General features: G+C 41.2%; 1 long non-coding RNA gene across 2 annotated transcripts; it reads right to left on the reverse strand.

Moving 5' to 3' along the window:
- Positions 1 to 1,368: 1,368 nt before the first annotated feature.
- On the reverse strand, positions 1,369 to 15,213 carry LOC102116901 (uncharacterized). 2 transcript variants are annotated; one of them, XR_010580451.1, is made up of 4 exons: positions 14,935 to 15,213; positions 12,397 to 12,471; positions 3,978 to 4,082; positions 1,369 to 1,552 (listed from the first exon to the last, which is right to left on the reverse strand). It is a non-coding gene; the product is annotated as an uncharacterized lncRNA (long non-coding RNA). The 2 variants fall into 2 exon arrangements; XR_001484514.4 differs by lacking the exons at positions 1,369 to 1,552; positions 3,978 to 4,082 and adding an exon at positions 10,207 to 12,309.
- Positions 15,214 to 18,996: the final 3,783 nt, after the last annotated feature.

Below are 18,996 nucleotides of genomic sequence, written 5' to 3' on the forward strand. Positions count from 1 at the left end.
CACAGCGGTCAGACAGAGAGGTTTACCACGTAGCTTATTTGAGGAGAAACTCTTCTGTCTGGATTGAGTCCTTAGATTCTGGCCACTTTGCCCCCTAAACCATACTTGTGATATTGGGGTAATCTCATTTCCCATCCAATACCCTCAAATGCTGTGTGGGTATAGATACATGGCATAAGTGAGACATCTCACTCTCAGAGGATGACTAGAGATCATAAAAAACATTAAGACTATCTGAACATTTGTCATGGAAGCATGAAATTCTTTCCTTGCTCACTTCTCATGGATTACAGGCTGATTTCTTCCCTTGGGTTCTTTCTTTTACTCATGAGTTGGCATAAGCAAGAGTTTGATTTTAATGAAAGGCCTTTTTATTTAAGTCTGAAATTGGAGACTTTCATAAAAATGAAGAAACATTTGCTAAATTTTAGCTAATAAAGTATAGTAATTTTTTATTGTTTGAACGTTATTTTTACTACATATATGTATACATAGACACTTTGCTAAGGAGTTTCATGCATTCATTTAATCCTCATAACTATATGTACAATGTACTATTCTTTTTTTTTTTTTTTTTTTAAGTTTTGCTCTGTTGCCCAGGCTGGAGTGCAGTGATGCGATCTCGGCTTACTGCAACTCTGCCTCCCGGGTTCAAACAGTTCTCCTGCCTCAGCCTCCCAAGTAGCTGGGACTACAGGTGTGCGCCACCATGCCCAGCTAACTTTTTTGTATTTTTAGTAGAGTTGGGGTTTTGCCATGTTGGCCAGGCTGGTCTTGAACTCCTGACCTCAAATGATTCACCCACCTCAGCCTCCCAAAATGCTGGGATTACAGGCATGAGCCACCATGCCTGGCTACTATGTACTATTCTTATCCACATTTTACCAATGAAGAAATTGAGGCACAGAGAGGTTGGGTCAGCTGCTTGAGATCTTACAGCTAGGAAGTAAGGAAAACAGAAATCAAACCCAGGTCCATCTAACACCAAGGCTGTTTCCAAAAGTTTGAAAGGAAAATAGCATCTTAGACATTTTGCTTACTAGCTTTCATTGTAAATGTAGTTACTCAAAATCTGTGGTCAAAGAGATCCTTTCCTTTAAACCGACAGAGGTTTTAATAAAACATTAAAAATATGTTTTTTATATGAAGGTTGTAAGGATGTCTCTAAGTTTGAAAAAGTTTTAAGCACCTGGATTCTTATGTGCTTATGTTTCAAACAGAGTTCACTCAACTTGAAAGTCATCCGTTCCTTAGTAAGTGCTGCCAATAGGGAATAAGAAAAAAATACTTTAAACAGAAAATTCTCCTTCTGTTTGGTGAACAGAGAAGTATTGTTGTTTGTTTTCTGAAGAGCACAGGAGATGGGGGTAGAGGTAGGTGTTTGTTTTGATGAGGTCTGCTTTGAAGAGCTCTTCTGAAGCTTTCCCAGGCGAGGCCAAGCAGGGGTGTGGGGTTTAATGCAGTACATACCCGTGAAGTAGGGGCCTGGTTCAGCTGCAAGTCATTTACACCTTCAGGATTCTCTCCAAAGAGGACCTTGGACCAAAGCAGGCTGAAAAAATCATACACTGAATTTCAAATTGTGATGGGACACCACAGAAGGAATAAAAATATTTGTAGGTCCTAAGTTTCTTGTGGTGCAGGTTAACTGAATTTGAGAAGAACCTGGAATTTTACCAATTTGGTAGAAAGACTTATGCTGTCTGAGTGGTAGATTCTATGGGAAGCCTAGGAAAGTTATCTGGAAGCATTCTATGAATTATCTCTTAGCTATTGGAGTGCAGGCCCTACCATCTTTAGCCATACTTAAGAGAGGAATCAGAGCCTTCTCGAGTTGTTCCTCTGTTAATTTGATAATTTACTGGGTTCCACTTGCCTCCTCCCGAACTGAATTCTCCTAGATGCTCCAGAGAGAATAGAGGTACTGCTACTGCCACCCTGGCCTTTCACATGATCACCAGCTACATCCCAGATGGATGGAAGCCTCTAGTTTCTGAGCCATCTGAGTCAAGTAGCATGAACTGGAGATCAATGTAGCTGGCTTGAGAAGAAAACTCCAGTGATACCTGAAGTGCCCAAGTCTCACTTTTCCAATGACAAGTTTGTTACAGGAATTCATAGCCAGTACAAAATTACATCAAAAAATTAGCAAATCATTCCTTAGTTCTTCCCTAGCCCCTCTGGAAGGAGAAAAGAAACAAGAAAGATAAACATCTGTTTTGTTAAAAATACTCATTGTTGCAATCAGAGATTTCTCTTTTAATTTTAGCTTTTTTCTTTATATAGGCAGTACTTATTATTTAGAAATGTAAATGATATTAAAAGGAATGAATTGAATGTCTCACTCTCGCCCCGTCACCATCCATCTCACAACCTAACCCCATTCCCCCTAAGTAAATGTGTTTTAAATATTCTTATGTACTTCTCTTCCAGGGTGCCTGCCTAGTGTTTCTTTAGGTATATATATATAAAGAAAATCAAATATATATTCCTGTTATTTCTCTTTTTTTTTTTTGAGATGGAGTCTCGCTCTGTCGCCCAAGCTGGAGTAATCTTGGCTCACTGCAACCTCTGCCTCCCAGGCTCAAGCAATTCTCCTGCCTCAGCCCCAGCTACTTGATCCCAGAGGAGCTGGGACTACAGGCACATGCCACCATGCCCAGCTAATGTTTGTATTTTTTTTTTTCTTTTGAGATGGAATCTTGCTCTTTTCACCAGAGTGACTGGAGTGCAATGGCACAATATCAGCTCACTGCAACCTCCGAATCCTGGGTTCAAGCGATTCTCCTGCCTCAGCCTCCTAAGTAGCTGGGACTACAGGCACGCACTACCACGCCTTTTAGTAGAGACGGGGTATTGCCATGTTGGCCAGGCTGGTCTTGAACTCCTGACCTCGTGATCCGCCCGCCTGGGCCTCCCAAAGTGCTGGGATTACAGGTGTAAGCCACCACGCCCAGCCTAATGTTTGTATTTTTAGTAGAGACGGGGTTTCACCTTGTTAGCCAAGCTGGTCTCAAACTCCTGATCTCAAGTGATCTGCCTGCCTCCACCTCCCAAAGTGCTGGGATTACAGGTGTGAGCCACCGCACCTGGCCATTTCTTTCCTTTTTTTTTTTTAACACAACAGACAGCATACTACAAATACCAATCTGTTCCTTGTTCTTTCTTAATACACCCTTGAGATCTTTCCTTATCAGCACATGATATGCTTCCTTTTTTAAATTAGAGCTGCATAGTATTCCATCATATGCCACACTTTATTTGGGTTATTTCAGTCTTCTGCTTTCACAAGCAGAGCAATCAAGGGTTTCTGAAAAGTTATTTCTGGGCTCAAACCTTGTTCCTTCCAGTCGCTCAAAATTCCACAGGCATGTATATGGCTGCTCAAGGAGTATATATTAAACTTTCACAGGTTAGAGATGGAAGTGGTTTTAGAGCTGATCTATTCCAACTCACTGGTTTAAATAAGAGGAAACCAAGGCTCCTATGAAGTGACTTCCCCAAGTTGCAGAGTGGTTGACCTGGGTCCAGAGCCCAGGCTTCCTGGTTCCCAGGCTGACATTGTTCCTGCTGGATCACACTGCTGGGTGCTGGGGTGTGGGGAAGGTATATAAATACCACTGGCTCCTCCAGGAGCATAAAACTCATTAGATACAAAGCAGAACATGGTAAGAGTCAAGAAAGAGTCACAAGGCCTAGAGGGGATTCTTTTAAGGGGGAAGACACCTGGTTAGAGGAAATCTGGAAAGGCTGCATAGAGAAATTAGCATTCAGGATGGGCCTTGGAGGGTGGTTAGGATTTCACCAAGTAGAAAACGTGGAAGAAGGTTATTCCAAATGAAGAGGCCAGCAAGAGCAAAGACATGGACACGTGAAAACGTCAGGCATCTTTGGGAAGCAAGGAGTCGAGTATGATTGGTGCATAATATGTGATTAGAAGAATACTAGTAACTTCATTGAGGTTATTGATCACCTACCTTATGCCAGGTGTTATTCTGAATGCTTCTTCAATGTTAATCTTTAATCTTCACAACCCCACGATGTAGGTGCCATTATTATCCTGCATTTTACCGGTGCGGACTCTGAGGCACACAGAGGGTAGGAATTTTCTCAGGTCATAAGGCACACAGCTAGTAAGGTTACATTTTGGGAAGTCTGAATCTAAAATAGTATTAACACTTCTCCGTGTTACCGGGAGATGAGACTGGAGACAGAAAGTGATCATATTTGAGAGGTTCTTGGAATTCATGTGGAGACACAAAAAGGTTTCTCCTACCATGGGTTGTAAAAAAAAAAAAAAAAAAAGAAGAGGATAAACATTTATGAAGTAGATACTATGTTTTCAAAAGATCATGTGTAATAGATGTTATTTCCCAGAGAATTCAGATGAGGGAACTAGGGTTCAGAGGAGGTAAGTAACTTGCCCAAAGCCTCAAAGCTCTTAAGTGGTGAAGAAAGCGTTGAGTACCCTGTGTCTGATCAAAAGCCCATGCTCTTTCACAGACAGTATTTTCCCAAAGTAACCCATGGAATACTCATGCCCAGCCTAGCTGGGGATGGGGTTTTGTGGTCAGCTCAGCTTGGAAAATGCTAAGATAACCAAGTTAGGCCTTCAGGTACTTTAATATGCTATTGTGCTTCATACATCAACCAAGAGGTAGACGTAGCATCTCACATTTCCAAAACTAAATTTGCCACAACACTTTCCTTTCCCACTCCTCCCAAGTCGTTTGCGTTTCACATTCAGCGGAAATCGTGCTGAGAGGGCTAGCAGTTTGGGAAGGCCTAAAGAGGCCATACTAGAGAAGCGAAAGGTGTATTTCCTGATCACCTGTGTCTGTTGCCACTCTTCACAGATACGTAATGCTAAAATTCAGAAAGGCTGTTGAATCTTACTTCTTGAGTAAAAAATACTTCTTGAGGGCTGCACAGAAGCTATCTAAACTTCCACATCTCAGAAAAGTGGTATTTTTTGTTTTGTCTTTGCATATGTGCATTCATTTAGGATTTTTCTTTTCGTTTTTTTTTTGTTGTTGTTGTTTCAAAATGAAAAGAACTTGATTTCCTTTTTTTTTTTTTTTTTTTCCAGAGATCAGGTCTCACTGGGTTGTCCAGGCTGGACTTGAACTAACTCCTGGCCTCAAGTGATACTCCTACCTCAGTCTTTTCTAGTAGCTGGGACTATAGGGCACACATTGCACTTAACTCTAATGTTATGTCTAATGTAAAAATCTCCCAATTTCTATTCTAGTTCTTTTATACCCTGAGACAAAGATGTTGGGATGTTGAGAACCAAAAAATATATATAGGACATGCTTTCCTAGGTTATGGCTGTGTACCTAATTTCTAATTAACTGGTGGTTTAATATATAATCCAATGTTGCTATCATATCACTATAAAAGAGAATCTGTCCAAAAAGAATACCTTCACACTCTTCCTCTGAAAATCCTCATGAAATGTAAAACTTACACATGTGGCATGGCTGAACCAAATATGACCTTTGTCACTAAAAAGGAACCCTGCAAATCTTAAACACCGTATGAAAATAATATTCTTTGGGTCCAAATTCTGCCTATTAAATGACATTTTGTACACATTTATTATTGCATTTGATACATTGGGTAGAGTTTCCTTTTCAATTTCAGTATTTTAAGAATTTTGAGGTGCTTGGGAGGATTGTGGAATAGCCAGAAATGCTGTTGGTGGTGGTTTTATGACACCATAAAATGACTTCGTTGCAAGGATGAGAGTGATGCTTAACATCCGTTCTTATTTAGAGAGCTGGGATCTCGGTAAAGGCTTACATATAACTCCAGATGCTTGCAAAACAGGTAAAATCACTAGTTAGTAGTGTTATTTCATAGTTTTGGAGATACTGAATGGTGATCTCTTCAGATATAAGCTAGGATTGACTGTTAGGTATTTTTCCTAGGAAAGTTTTTGTAATAAGGTAGCTTGCTTCTGCTGCTACTGAAATTTAATTTCAATCACTCAAAGCTGTAAGCAAAGTCTAGGCTCCCTCTTTTACCAATTGTATTAAGACTTAGAGGTAGAATAGTTAGGATAATCATGGGCTCATTTTTGACCTAAGTCTATAGTTAGTGGAACCCAAATGAAAAATACAAATAAAATAGATTTGTTCATTCATAATCTCTCTTAGGCCAAAATGAACACTATATTGTGATGCAAATGCTATCAGAACAGATTGAAAAACAGAACAGTATTGTACAGGAAAGTTGAGAATGATGTTGATTGCAAACAAAATACAAGTTAATTAGGTTAACCTAATTAACTACATAACTACCAATGTAAGTATTTTCTTTCTTTTGTTCATCATATAACATGCACAAAAACTTTGAAATGTTTCTCAAGTATAGGCAAGTGGGATCCCGAACCTATGAAACATACCAGACTGGTGAGAAGGTTCTCATCATAGGAACTGAGGGAATTAGAATTCTGTACAATGCTGATGGCTTCTTAGGTTATGGAGGCGGGTAGAATTCTGTGTTCAAGATCATCAGTTAAAGGGAACTTGAGATGGGCATCCTGAATTGTAACCTTGGCACTGCCTTCCCTGTGAGCTTAAACAAATGACATCATCTCTTGTGCCTATTTCTTTATCTCCCAATTTCTATTCTAGTTCTTTAAAAAACCTTAGGCATTTTGCATAGTAAATCTGGAACAAATCTAGGAAGGAAGAAGGGAGAAGGAGACAAGTACCTGGTTAGGAAGAGAAAGTTTCTGCATCAACCTTGTATTAGGTTTTACTGATGGTGTTTCATGTTCTGGACCATTTCTTATGCATTTATACATTTTCTCCTGGCCCTTGGAAAACTAAGTCTCCATGGAACATTTCACGAACGATCACCAGTGTTACAGTTCTACTAAAATGACTGGGGCCTATTTATAAACCACAGGAAATTGTTCTTGCTCAGGATACAGTCTGAATAAGTCATTTTAAAAATGGAAAATGCTGTCAATCATCCATATGTTTTTTAATTTACTGTTTCCTAAACTGGCCTTAAGTATTCCTGTCTCTATACCTTTGTTCATGCTGTTCCCAAAGCTTGGGATGCCCTCCCCATTTCTTCAAATCTTCTCCTCCTTTAAGGCTCAGCTCAAGTTCCACTTTTTTTTTTTTTGGTAGAAATTTCTTTCCTTTTTGACATATCTTCCCACCCCCCACAACCAATGGATCTCTTTTTTTCTGGTAACTGTGAGTCACTTGCAGCCTGTAACATATCACTTATCATTCAGTTAAGGCCCATCCTATATTGTTCTCTCCTTTTTGCCATTGCATAAAACTGGGCTTTCCAGAGCGATTGTAAATCCTTTGAGGAGAGGGTCTGACATGGCAACCAACTCAGAGCTAAGACGGGGATGGCATTTGGCATTGCTGGTACAGGGTGGTCATTTTCAAATGATCTAAAGCCGAATGAAAGTTACAGAAAACCCATTATGTGACACAGACAAAACTGAGTATTGCGGTTGAGGCTGGGGTACAGGTGGGCACACTGGCATCCTGTGAGCTAGACCCCACCATCTACCCTTTTCACTGAGTAGGGCTGGGAGCACCCTTGGGGTTCACTCTCCCTTTCTCCCCTGTGCTGTTGGCACTCTATGTTCTCAGGCTTTCCTGCTGGGAACATAGCCTTCCCTACTACTCGGGCTTCCTGGTTCCCTTCCTTGGGGCTTAGGCATAAATGTGTCTGTCTGAGCTGAGCTGTTAAGACTTGAGTGTAGGAACTTTACATACCCTCTCCAAATTGCAAGCACGTGATCTGATCCATGGATCTCCAACTAGTCAGCTGGAGAACTCAGTATGGCTAATCAAGGAGCAGTCCTTTCAGCCATATTCCCAGCTTCTTCCTGCCCGGCATAGAAAAATGCCTGCATGTTTGAAATTCTGAAGAGCTCCCATAGGGCTTCCTATCAACACAAACATACTCTCCCCATAAGCAAAATTCTCCTCTCTACTTCATACTCTCAGTTAATTGCAAAGAAACAGAGTAAACAAATGTCCAGTGGTATTTTAATGACACAGATACGTCCCCATCGGAACAGCAGGAACACAATGAAAAGTGGCCGTACCATCTACTCTTTGGGCCTGGGATCCTCCCAACCCCTCTCCACCCCAGCCCTGCACTACACACTTCTAAGGTTGGCTGCCTGGGCTGCCTGCTCTCCGTGGCTTCATGCTTGGATTCTTACTCCTCTTTTGATTTGTCAAATTTGATTATTAGATCAACAATGGGTTTACCTTTGACTTCACACCCTGCTGACCCCCCTGGATGTGGGGATCTAGTTTTTACTCCAGACCCTAACTCAGGCCCTGGCGATCTCAACAGTAGTTCACTGATCATGCAGTGGCTCTTCTGGTCCCACCTGATCCTGGCCACGTCAGCCAATTCAAGACACAAGATCCTGCCAGCCACACATGGCAAACCACACATGTCCGCTAGAATCTGGGGCTATTTTCCAAGAGAGTCTTGCCTGGCCCTGACCTGTCTGTGCAGCCAACCCATTTCCATTCAATTCCAAACCCTTGATTCTCAACTGCAATATTGGCTGTCTCCAGATTTGAGGTTGTATGTGCTCTTCCAGGTATTTAGACTTGAACTTACCTTTACAAACCTTGGTCTTGGTCACCTATGTGGCTCTCTGTGCTCTCAAGAGCCCTGTGCCTGTCCTACCCCCTCAACAAGGGAAGTCACCCTTTCACTGTCAACATTTGGGGGCATTCCATTGGTCTCCGAAAGAGTGGGTATAAGGCCAGGCATGATGGCACATGCCTGTAATCACAACATTTTGGGAGGCCGAGGCAGACCGATTACCTGAGGTCAGGAGTTCAAGACCAGCCTGGCCAACATAGTGAAATCCTCTCTCTACTAAAAATACAAAAATTAGCCAGCTGTGGTGGCATGTGCCTGCAATCCCAGCTACTCAGGAGGCCGAGGCAGGAGAATTGCTTGAGCCTGGGAGGGAGAAGTTGCAGTGAGTGAGGTCGCACTACTGCACTCTAGCCTGGGCAACAGAGAGAGACTCCATCTAAAAGAAGAATGGGTATAAGCCAGTCAAGAAAACTGTTTTAGGGAGAAGGGCTGTTGCCTTCTTTAAATTCTGTAAATCAGGAGGTTATTCTTAGAGGGAGATATAAAATGAGGGTTGTATAAATCTGGAGTCTTAGTGTAGTTGAGAAAGTGTTACACACATTTTATAAAGAACAAATGATTTAATCTCCTCCATCATTCTACCAGATGGATTGAGGCCTACTGGGAATATGTTGTGAGGGAAATGTTTATTAGGAGGATAAGGAAAGGACTTAGGACTCTTTTGTGATCCATCTTCCATAAGCAGTCAGTTTGCTTTGTCTTTTATATTTTTTTTAAAGAAAAAAAAGTGTTGGCTCGAACTCCTAGTGCTTTCTTATGTAACAAAAAAGTCAGGCAAAGGGCATGCCTTGGTGCAACGTGGACTCAGCAGACTGCCTGCATGACTAGAAGTGCGGGGAGTTGGATACTCTTGCTCCCTGAAGATGGTCATGCAGTTCCTCCTCAAGTGTTGAGCCCCTTTCCGGCAGAAGGGTGTGTTAGGGCAGGCCGTTATGATGCCTTGTCCACTGCTGGCATTCAGCAAGGGTTAAGTAAATCATAATAGTTTTATGGTGAGAGTACTGAATTTGGAGGCTAGGTTTCCAAAGCCAGTTCTCCTAATTGAATGTGTGTAAGTCACATAGCCCATCGGAGTTCCTTTGCTCATCTGTAAAATGGTAAGGGTTGATCCCACAATTCCTATAAGATCCCCTACAGCTCAGAAATTCCCCGATTCCCCAACTTGATAATAAATTACAATTCATATCTAAGCACTCATTGAAAAATCTATAAACCAGGAAAGATATTCTAGAAATGAATATATTGGCATTTCTCAACAATCAGAGTAATAATTAGAGTTTAAGTTTGATAGAAAATCATCTTGTTCTTCTCTAAATTACCAGGATTAAATAAGAAAAAAAAATATATAGAAACATCTAGCATGAAGGGGCACAATAAACTTCAGTTAAAGGGACATTTTCTATCCCAGCATTTCCCAAAATGTGATCCTAGGAATACTAATTCTGTCATGTAGATTCACCCATGCAGTTGTGTTCCATGAAGGTCCTTTATAATGTTTTTTCCATATGTGTGTAAATTTAGAATCCAGTCAGACATCACATATTGTGTTTAATTGTCAGGTCTCTTTAGTTGTTCATAATCTAGAACCCATGACTCTTTTCATTTTTCATAACATCGACACATTTTAGGAGTCCAGGTTAGTTATCTTGTAGCATCTCACACAATCTGGATTTATCTGATTGTTGTTTCCTCATGTTTAGCTTCAGATTTAACATGATCCTGAATCTAATCTAGCTATTTCTAGGGGTTGGCAAGAAAGCTATGTAAGTGATGTTCATACTGTTATTTTTTAAATTGTTTTTATTTTACCCTTAGTATATGACCAAATATTACAGAAATACATGAGATAGAAACGGAAGATACTCCAAAATGCCACCCCCCAGAAATAGCTAGTATTTATATTTTAGTATATATGACACTAGATTTTTTTTCCTCTGCATGTAACAAAATTGAATCATTTTCTAAATCATTTTTATAACTTGCTCTTTTTACGTGTTGCTGTATCTTGGAACCCTTTCTGTGTAAGTACATATAGATCTACCAAATTCTTTTCAGAGGTTTGTTTCCAGTGTTTAGCTATTAGGAACTATGCACATCATTCATGTACATTTGTCTTTGTGTACTTAGGGAAATGTTTTCTATAGGTTACATTAGTAGAAGTAAAATGTGGGGTTCAATTTTAGTAAGCATTGCAAGATTGCCAACACAAAACATTATATCAATTAATACACTTATGAACAATGTATGAAAATGACTGTTTTCTCATATCTTATCCTGGTTTTATCCCTTAAAAATCTGGCTGGGTACAGTGGCTCACACCTGTAACCCAAGCACTTTGGGAGGCCCAGGTGGGCAGATCACCTGAGGTCAGGAGCTCCAGCCTGGCCAACATGGTGAAACCCTGTCTCTACTAAAAATATATAAAAATTAGCTGGGCATGGTCAGGGATGCCTATAGTCGCAGTTACTCAGGAGGCTGAGGCAGGAGAATTGCTTGAACCTGAGAGAGAGAGGTTCCAGCCTGGGTGACTGAGGGAGACTCTGTCTTTAAAAAAAAAAAAAAAATCTGTGCCAATTGGAAGTGAAAATTTCTATCTCATCATCATTTGAATTTGAATTTTTAAACTACAAGCAAGGTGGATTATGTTTTCATATGTTGATTTCCTGCTTTTTGTTCCTTTTCCTGAACTGCCTGGATATTCCTTTGCCTATTTTCCTAGAGAGTTATCTTTTCTTATTGATTTGTAAGATGCATTTTTATATTAAAGAAATTAGTAATTTCTTTTCTGTATGTGTAATGATTATTTTGTCCAGTCAATTGGAGCCCTAAGTAACATCCTGCGAAACATGTTCCAAAAAATTTAACAAACTTAGGAAAAAGCCATGTTCAGACCCTTCTCTCTGAACTTTCCACATAGGGAGTAGGCCAGGGCATTGACTTGATTTTAACCTCTATGTGAGAGTAAAATATATGTTATGTATTTAACACATACACATGTACACTATGTATAATTGGAGAGTGTTTTTAAAAAATATTTTCTTAGTGGTAATTTTTGTTTCAAAAAATAAACTACATGAAGATACTTTAATTCTTAAACTCCTGGGCTGTGGTGGATTATACGGTAGAAGTAGAAATGTTCTGAAGCTAGAAATAGGCTGCAGATAAGTAAATTCAATGTCTACAGTTGGCCAAGTATTTATTTTCCTATGGCTGTATGTAATTTGGAACTCATCAGTCTGGAAGGTCTCAGGAAGCTCTGATAAGAAGAGTATCTTCAGGAGGTAGACTCTATCCACTTAATTTTCTCTCACCTTGAGCTGCTGGATTTAGTTCCACGGCTGCATTGGCAGCCTGCAGATTGCACTGTTAGGTGCACTCAGGGCCTAAGTTTAATCTTCAGACATTTTTCCAAACAGAAATGACTCTGGGCCAGAGATTCTTTGTTTTTGTTTCTTTCCTATTCCAACCAAGTTGGATTCCTTTTCTCACAATTTGGATCTTGTCATTGCATTTCATATGAGCAAGGCAGTTGGCTTCAGAGATTCCTATATTTGGTGATAGCAAATTATATTCAGCATTTTTACAAAGTTCTTTTAAATCATTTATCGTGGTTAACTGGACATGTTGGCTGTGTGCCTGGTACAAAAATTAAAGATTAGTTAATTGGATGCACTAGGTACATCGCCGTCAGCTCAATGTAGAACACATGATGAACTCTCTTACCTCCTCTAAGTGATGTCCTCACTCCTCCGGTCTAAAAGTCATGCAGCTTTTTCTTGTTCAATACTATTGACTGCTCTATAGAAAGAAACAAGAGGAAAAAAGTCCCCAACTTTCGAGCCCACAAAGCTATATTTGCCAGAAAACTGGAATATATTCAGCTTTCATAATAAAACATTTTCATATGTTCCTTTGGGGGAGCTAGGATATATTTTCTCAGAATTTGATTTCACATGTACAGGTGGTCCGTGAGGGTAAAAGTAAACTATCCACCCTGAGCTCCCAACATAGTGAAGAAATAGGAAATAGAGAAATACATGCACACAGACACTAAATGGGAATTAGAGAAATAAACACACTCTGTAAGTGTTAAACTATGAAATCAACACATAATGGCACTGAGCAGAGATATGTAAAATCTCTTTAAAAGGGCAGAACTCAATGATCTGTCTTAGGGCTTTAAGGCTTGGCTGCTGCTGGACTCAGGTATAAATGCATATTCAAAGAAAAAACACCATGTATGTTATTTATAAAAGGAAATATAGAAATGTTACATGGCAACTGTTTTGGTTGTTACATAATAGAGCTATATTAACTTTGCTTCATCCTTGCTATTCATTCCATGTGCATTTTTTTCCAATCAAAGATACTCAATGGAATAAAAATATTTTTCCCTTTTTTTAAAAAAAGTGTTCTATTTGCTAACATAGTGGATGTGCTTTAAAGCTGTGATTAAGCACGCTCATCTGACTTGGTTGGGACAGAAGCTCCTATACCCTCTCAGTTTGTTAAGCTACAGTTGAAATATTTTGATAAGAGAAAACAGGAAACAGCTCTACAAACAAAGGTACATTCAGGGTGGAATCAAAACTTTTTCTTCATGGGAAATAAACTACCAATAGCTCTGTTTTCTTCTGAGCAGAGGAGAGCTGGCATAGAATATGGCTTCTTATACCACTGAAACATTCATTGAAATTAGGTCTCATGGATGAAACATATTGACTGTCATACCCTTTGGTTCAACCCCTCAGCAGCTGTCCAACTAACCAGGCTTCATAGACAGAAAGTTGAGAAAAACTGTCTGCTTCAAGGACACACCCAGAACACATACTTAGAATGCCCTTCCCACACCCCAGACTTCCATACTCACTCTGTCCTACCCAGCAAACAGTTGGCAACCAAATACATATTAAATTTGATTGTACCATAAAGATAATCATACCGACCAATCATCTGCATGGGGTATCACTGATCTCCTAAAAACTTCCAGTTGCTGGAAATTTTGACTGAATTTTGACCATCAGGTTTGATGTTTCCCTACCCACACCCGTTTAAAAAAAAAAATCTACTGCACGCCTCATTCTTCTGATTTGAGTGATTGTGTCATGATTACTTAATTTGCTTTTCATACTTTGCAGTGAAATTTAGATAGCTCAGATGTTTAACTCTTGAAAAAATGGTTACCAGTCACACATAACAACTACTTTAAGAAATGTCATGGGTGGGTGCGGTGGCTTATGCCTATAATCCCAGCACTTTGGGAGGCCAAAGTGGGAGGAGCTCAGGAACTGGAGACCAGGCTGGGTAACATGATGAGATCCCATCCCAGGAGGTCGAGGCTGCAGTAAGCCATGTTTGAGCCACTGCACTCCAGCCCGGGTGACAGAAGGAGACCTTGTCTCAAAAAAAAAAAAAGAAAGAAATGTCACAAGGATGTTTATAACTTATTTCTGGGCTTGTTCAGTAAAGCATACAAACCAACTTATATATTTCTATCCCGCATCAAATGTGATCTTAAAAACAAAGGCACAGCTCAAGCCAATCAAAGCAGGTGTACCCTCACTGGCAACACTGTGGTGCTGCTTTTCCTCACTCTAACATGTTTCTACATGTAAAAATAATACCATTCTTATGGTATATGAGTGCACATATGTGGTCAAAACCACCAAATGTAAATAAAAGGTGGTCAGGGCACCATTTTATGACTGTCCACAGGACTTGAAGCTTTGGCCACGAGGAAAAGAGAACTCTGAAGCAAAAACCTCAATGGAAACAATGGCCCAGGGGTTTAGTGGTCATTGGTCATGGGCCCCAGGGAACGGCTGTGCAGCCGGCCCCAAACCGCAGTGAAGTCAATGAACTCACAGATCCCTAACATCATACATGAAAGCATTGGAAGAAAACATTTAGGTTGAATAAATGGATTCTGAGATGACAGGGACTTTGCAAAGGGTCTGTCATTCCTCAGGGCCACACCCTGACAAAAATCCTCTCCAACTTCTGACTGTTGTCTGAAATCGCACAAGTAAATTCTAATTTTCTTTGGCTTAGGGCTTTCTTCAGCATTTTTAAAATAAAAATATTTGCGAGAGATATAATACTGTATGCTCCTCTTACTGGTGCCCTAATGTGAATAAGGAGGAGAATATTCCTAAAACAAAATGTGTCCATAGGGCACAGGGACATAGGGAGAACCTGACTGCAATGGTCCTTGGGAAGAGGATGCTATGGAAGGTGGGGATCAGGGGGCTTGATGCTCACCTGTGTGCCAATGGCCTCCCTGGTGCCCTTCTTAACTTTCATTTCCATGGAAAACTCTAGTATCTCAGCTCCCCGTTGGTGATCCCCTGCAAAGTTGAAACAAACAGGGAATGGGCTGTTTGGTTGCTGAGCAAAGGAAAGAGCTACTGATCCACAGAGGTCGTGTTGTGTAGTAGAAATGAAGGGGGCTTGCGGTTGGGAAACACTGTTGTAGCTCTCTATGGCTTTTAGGTCTTTCTGTGTGATCAACTCTCCTCTTGTGGAGGATCAACCCTGTCTAGATATTTACAAAATTAACACTTCAAGTTAATTCCTAAACCCAGCCCAGCCCTGAGAGCCTGCCAATGCGCAGGGCTGCAGAAGCTCTTCCACAGTGAGGAGTGGCAATCAGTGGCTCTCAGGAGATGGGCCAACATCCCTCCCCCGTTCCTTGCTCTCTGCCACCACCATGTCTCTGCCCAGAGATGCAAGATTTGTTTTGCACCTTTCTGAGTGGATCTGAAAGCCTTTTACAGACAAGAATGAGGGTTAACCCAGGACAGAACTCTTAGTTTGTATTCATCAGATTACACTTGGCTAAAGACACAGTCACAGTTGGAAGCAGGAACAGACTCCATCCTTCCTAAGAAGTCTGGTAGGGATTTTGTAATCACAGGATAAGTCTGGAGTATGAGACAAATCTCAAATAAGCTCAGAAATGTGGCAGAGGTGTGCCTCACTGTGACCTACATGCTACATATGCTGTTTCCTTTAATCCAATCAGCCAGGTGATAGTAGTGGCCGTGGGTATCGGACAATAACAACAACAAACATTTCCATAGGATTTACTATGTGCCAGACACTGTTCAAAGGCCCTTACATACATTCATTGAGAACAATCCTTAGAGACAGGTACTACTACTGTCCTTCCATTTGACAGATGAGAAAACTGAGGCACTAAGGAGATTAAGTAACTTACCCAAGTTACTTATTGCACACAACAATAATTACAACTTATTACACTTTAATTTCTCACAATATCTATTACTGTTAGTGCCCTTATTTTGCAGATGAGGAAACTGAGTCTCAGAGGCCTGAAATACTTATCTAAAAGTCAAACAGTGTTGAAGTGATGGCACGGCCTGCCTCTAAAATTTGGGGAGCTTGGAGTTACAAATAGACTCTATGTGTACTCTTGCCCCAAGCTCCCCAAATGTTAGAGCCTATTTGTACTCTTGTCCCAAGCTCCCCAAATATTCCATGAATAAATGGAATATTTGTTCATATTCCATTTGAATAAATATGCAAAAATTATATATCAGGCTAACAGTTAGACATGTTCTGTCCTCCTACTTTGACAAATAAACCTTTGTAACAACCAGGAAGCCTAGATTCAAATTTAGAATGTTCAGACTCCTTGGTCTGAGCCAGAAAGAGGCAGTATACCATGGAGAATCAGACCTTAGCCCCTGGCCTGGTGCCCTTCTCTTCTCACCTTTGAAATTCAAATATGGATACTCCAGTGTGTGCCATCCACCTCTTCTTCATACTGTCTGCAAACGGCTATCCCTAGGGCACCTAGAACTCGAGGGCATACACATCCTTGGGAGGACAGACCCCAAAAGAGGCCCATACAGGCCCTGGAAACAGGTGCAGGGCCGCTCGCACAGGGAATTCTGGAGTCTCAGGACCTGGAACATGGTCTTGAGGGGTATATATGGGCTCTGGTGGACTCTTCACAGAGTGCAGTGAGCCTTGAGGAGGGCCAGGGCCCTTTAGAGGTCATAGCTCAGGGCAGAGGACCCTCTTGTCTGGGTCAGAGAGTGGTGCTGGTGATAGTGCCAGGGCTTTACCTACCTCTGGCCAACTCCAATGTCCTTGCTACACAAAACCACTGTTCCTGTCACTCCCTTGCCTCTGTTGCCTCCAGTTTTCATGCCACTGAGATTCGAAGTGGGTAGAGGGAACACCGTGGGAAAGAGGGAACCCTAAGAACGGGGTGGGGGATGATGGAGGGTGAGGAGGGGAAGGAGCCCGAGAGCTTTCCCTCACTCATTCCCACACTTCCTTTTCCCACTGGGTCCCGCCTCTGGCCTTGGATACACAAACACTGCTCAGAACAAATCCAAGTCATGACCACACCCTTTCCTTGTTTATGGACACAAAGCAGGGAGAGAATAGGAACAGCCTTGAAAATGGGGTTCTTTCAGAAATTGTTCATTCTCCCCTAACCTGGAAGATAGGACTTTTGAAGATCGCCTGGACTAGCCAGCCCCTGCTACTGCTGTTACTTCCTAGCACCTGGCAAGGGCTATTCACATGGACTTAAGAGGGATCCTGTCAATCTGTCCAGGCTTCTAAATTTAGTTTCCATAGATAAATGCAATTTCCTGTGTTAGCTATCATAATTAAAACTTTCCACAGGCTTAATGTTGTATTGTTGACGTTCAAATGTCATCACTCACAGTGTCATGCTTCCTTTTTTAAAGAACAAAATTAACACCCCCACTAACCAACAGCTCCCAAGCCCCCAGCAGTAGAGCTAAAACTCCAGTAAACCCCTGGCCGTGACTACCAGTTGCTGCAGTGCGATGCCTCCGGCAGTCCAGCCCTCCCCTCCGCCGACGTGACATCAAGAATCAGAGAAAGTCCTCCTACCTGAACACCAGAGTGCAAGTGTCCTAGGCCTGGGACCTCGGAAAACCACCCACACCAGCGTAAACATAAAAAGGAGGCCAGAGTTGGCCAGAGAACGTATCAGATGTCGCCAAAGGGACTGGAATCAGAAACAGGAAAGGTGTCAGGAACTGATCTCTCTTCCTGCCACCCTGCTATTACACCACGGTGGTTTCCCGTGCCTCTACTTTCTCCCTGCTGACCACTTTTCTCTGCTTCACTCTTTCACCCCAAATGGCTGCCCAGATAGTCCCGCAAGTCCTCTCCTTTGGAGCATGTGCGGCTCAATTCCAAATAGAGAGAATATGATTGGCTCAACTTGAGTCATGTGCATATGTCTGGTCCAATCAGCTGTAGATCAAGAGGATGGGTGGAGTCGGGGCCCTTACAAATAAGCCTGCAGGGCCCGTTCTTGGGGTAGAGTGAGTGAGAAGTGTCCACAGCAAGGTGGGCTTGAGCAAAGGTTCTGAAGGTGGGCTTACTATGCCCAGTTCAATATCCAGATTATACACATGTTTGAAAGTTATAGCGCTACTGTTTTACCTTTGCCTTAACTGTTTGGTTGATAAGCAGTCTGAGGTTAAGTTTCATATCTGTGCTTGTTCTGTGGCACATAGTGCACCTTTATTTACCGAGAATCATCGTCATGGCAATAACTTTATCATCCTACCTCCTACTATTAAAACCGTTTTGACTGTTACGGAGCTGTACTAAAAGGCCAAAATTAGAAGTAGGAATCAACATTGCCGAGAAGTAGTTATGATCACTACTTTGCATTTTGCCTGGCTGAAGCCTGTTGGAACTTGCATGGAATATGGCTATTGTCAACCTGTATGTAAAACAATAGCCAATTCTACACTCTGAAATATCATAAACCTCTCAGTCCATAAATCTTAGACGAGGATATCTGAGGAATTTCTGGCAGATACACCAAGAAAGATTGCCAATCTAGATGTTAGAGGAATTTGTTGATTCTCCAGCCAACCAAGAACATTAACACTTCACCCGTATTCCAGAGGAATGCAATTATTTTGTACAGTCGGACAGTCTTTAGGGAATGGGCAATATTGCTATTACATATTTTAAGAAACATGCATCTGGTTTCTCTGATATTAATGTTCGTGGAGAACAAAGCACTCATTGCAAACTAAATTTTGGGCATGGTATAGTCTGTGCTGCCAGATGAAGTTTCAATGTAAAAAAAAACCAAAAAAACACTTTTTTCTTGCTAGAATGACTAAAGAAAAATTTTGTGTACCAAAATCAAAACTGTAAACTAAAGTCCATTAATCCCTTTACTTATTCATCTGTTGTTCATTGCGCATTTGCTCTGTCCTAGGCACTGCACTAGATGCTGCATATACAGAGACAAAGGACACAATTCTTGCCCTCATCACACTCACAGTC

This window comes from Macaca fascicularis, chromosome 13, assembly GCF_037993035.2.
Source record: "Macaca fascicularis isolate 582-1 chromosome 13, T2T-MFA8v1.1".
In the NCBI taxonomy this organism is placed as follows: domain Eukaryota; kingdom Metazoa; phylum Chordata; class Mammalia; order Primates; family Cercopithecidae; genus Macaca; species Macaca fascicularis.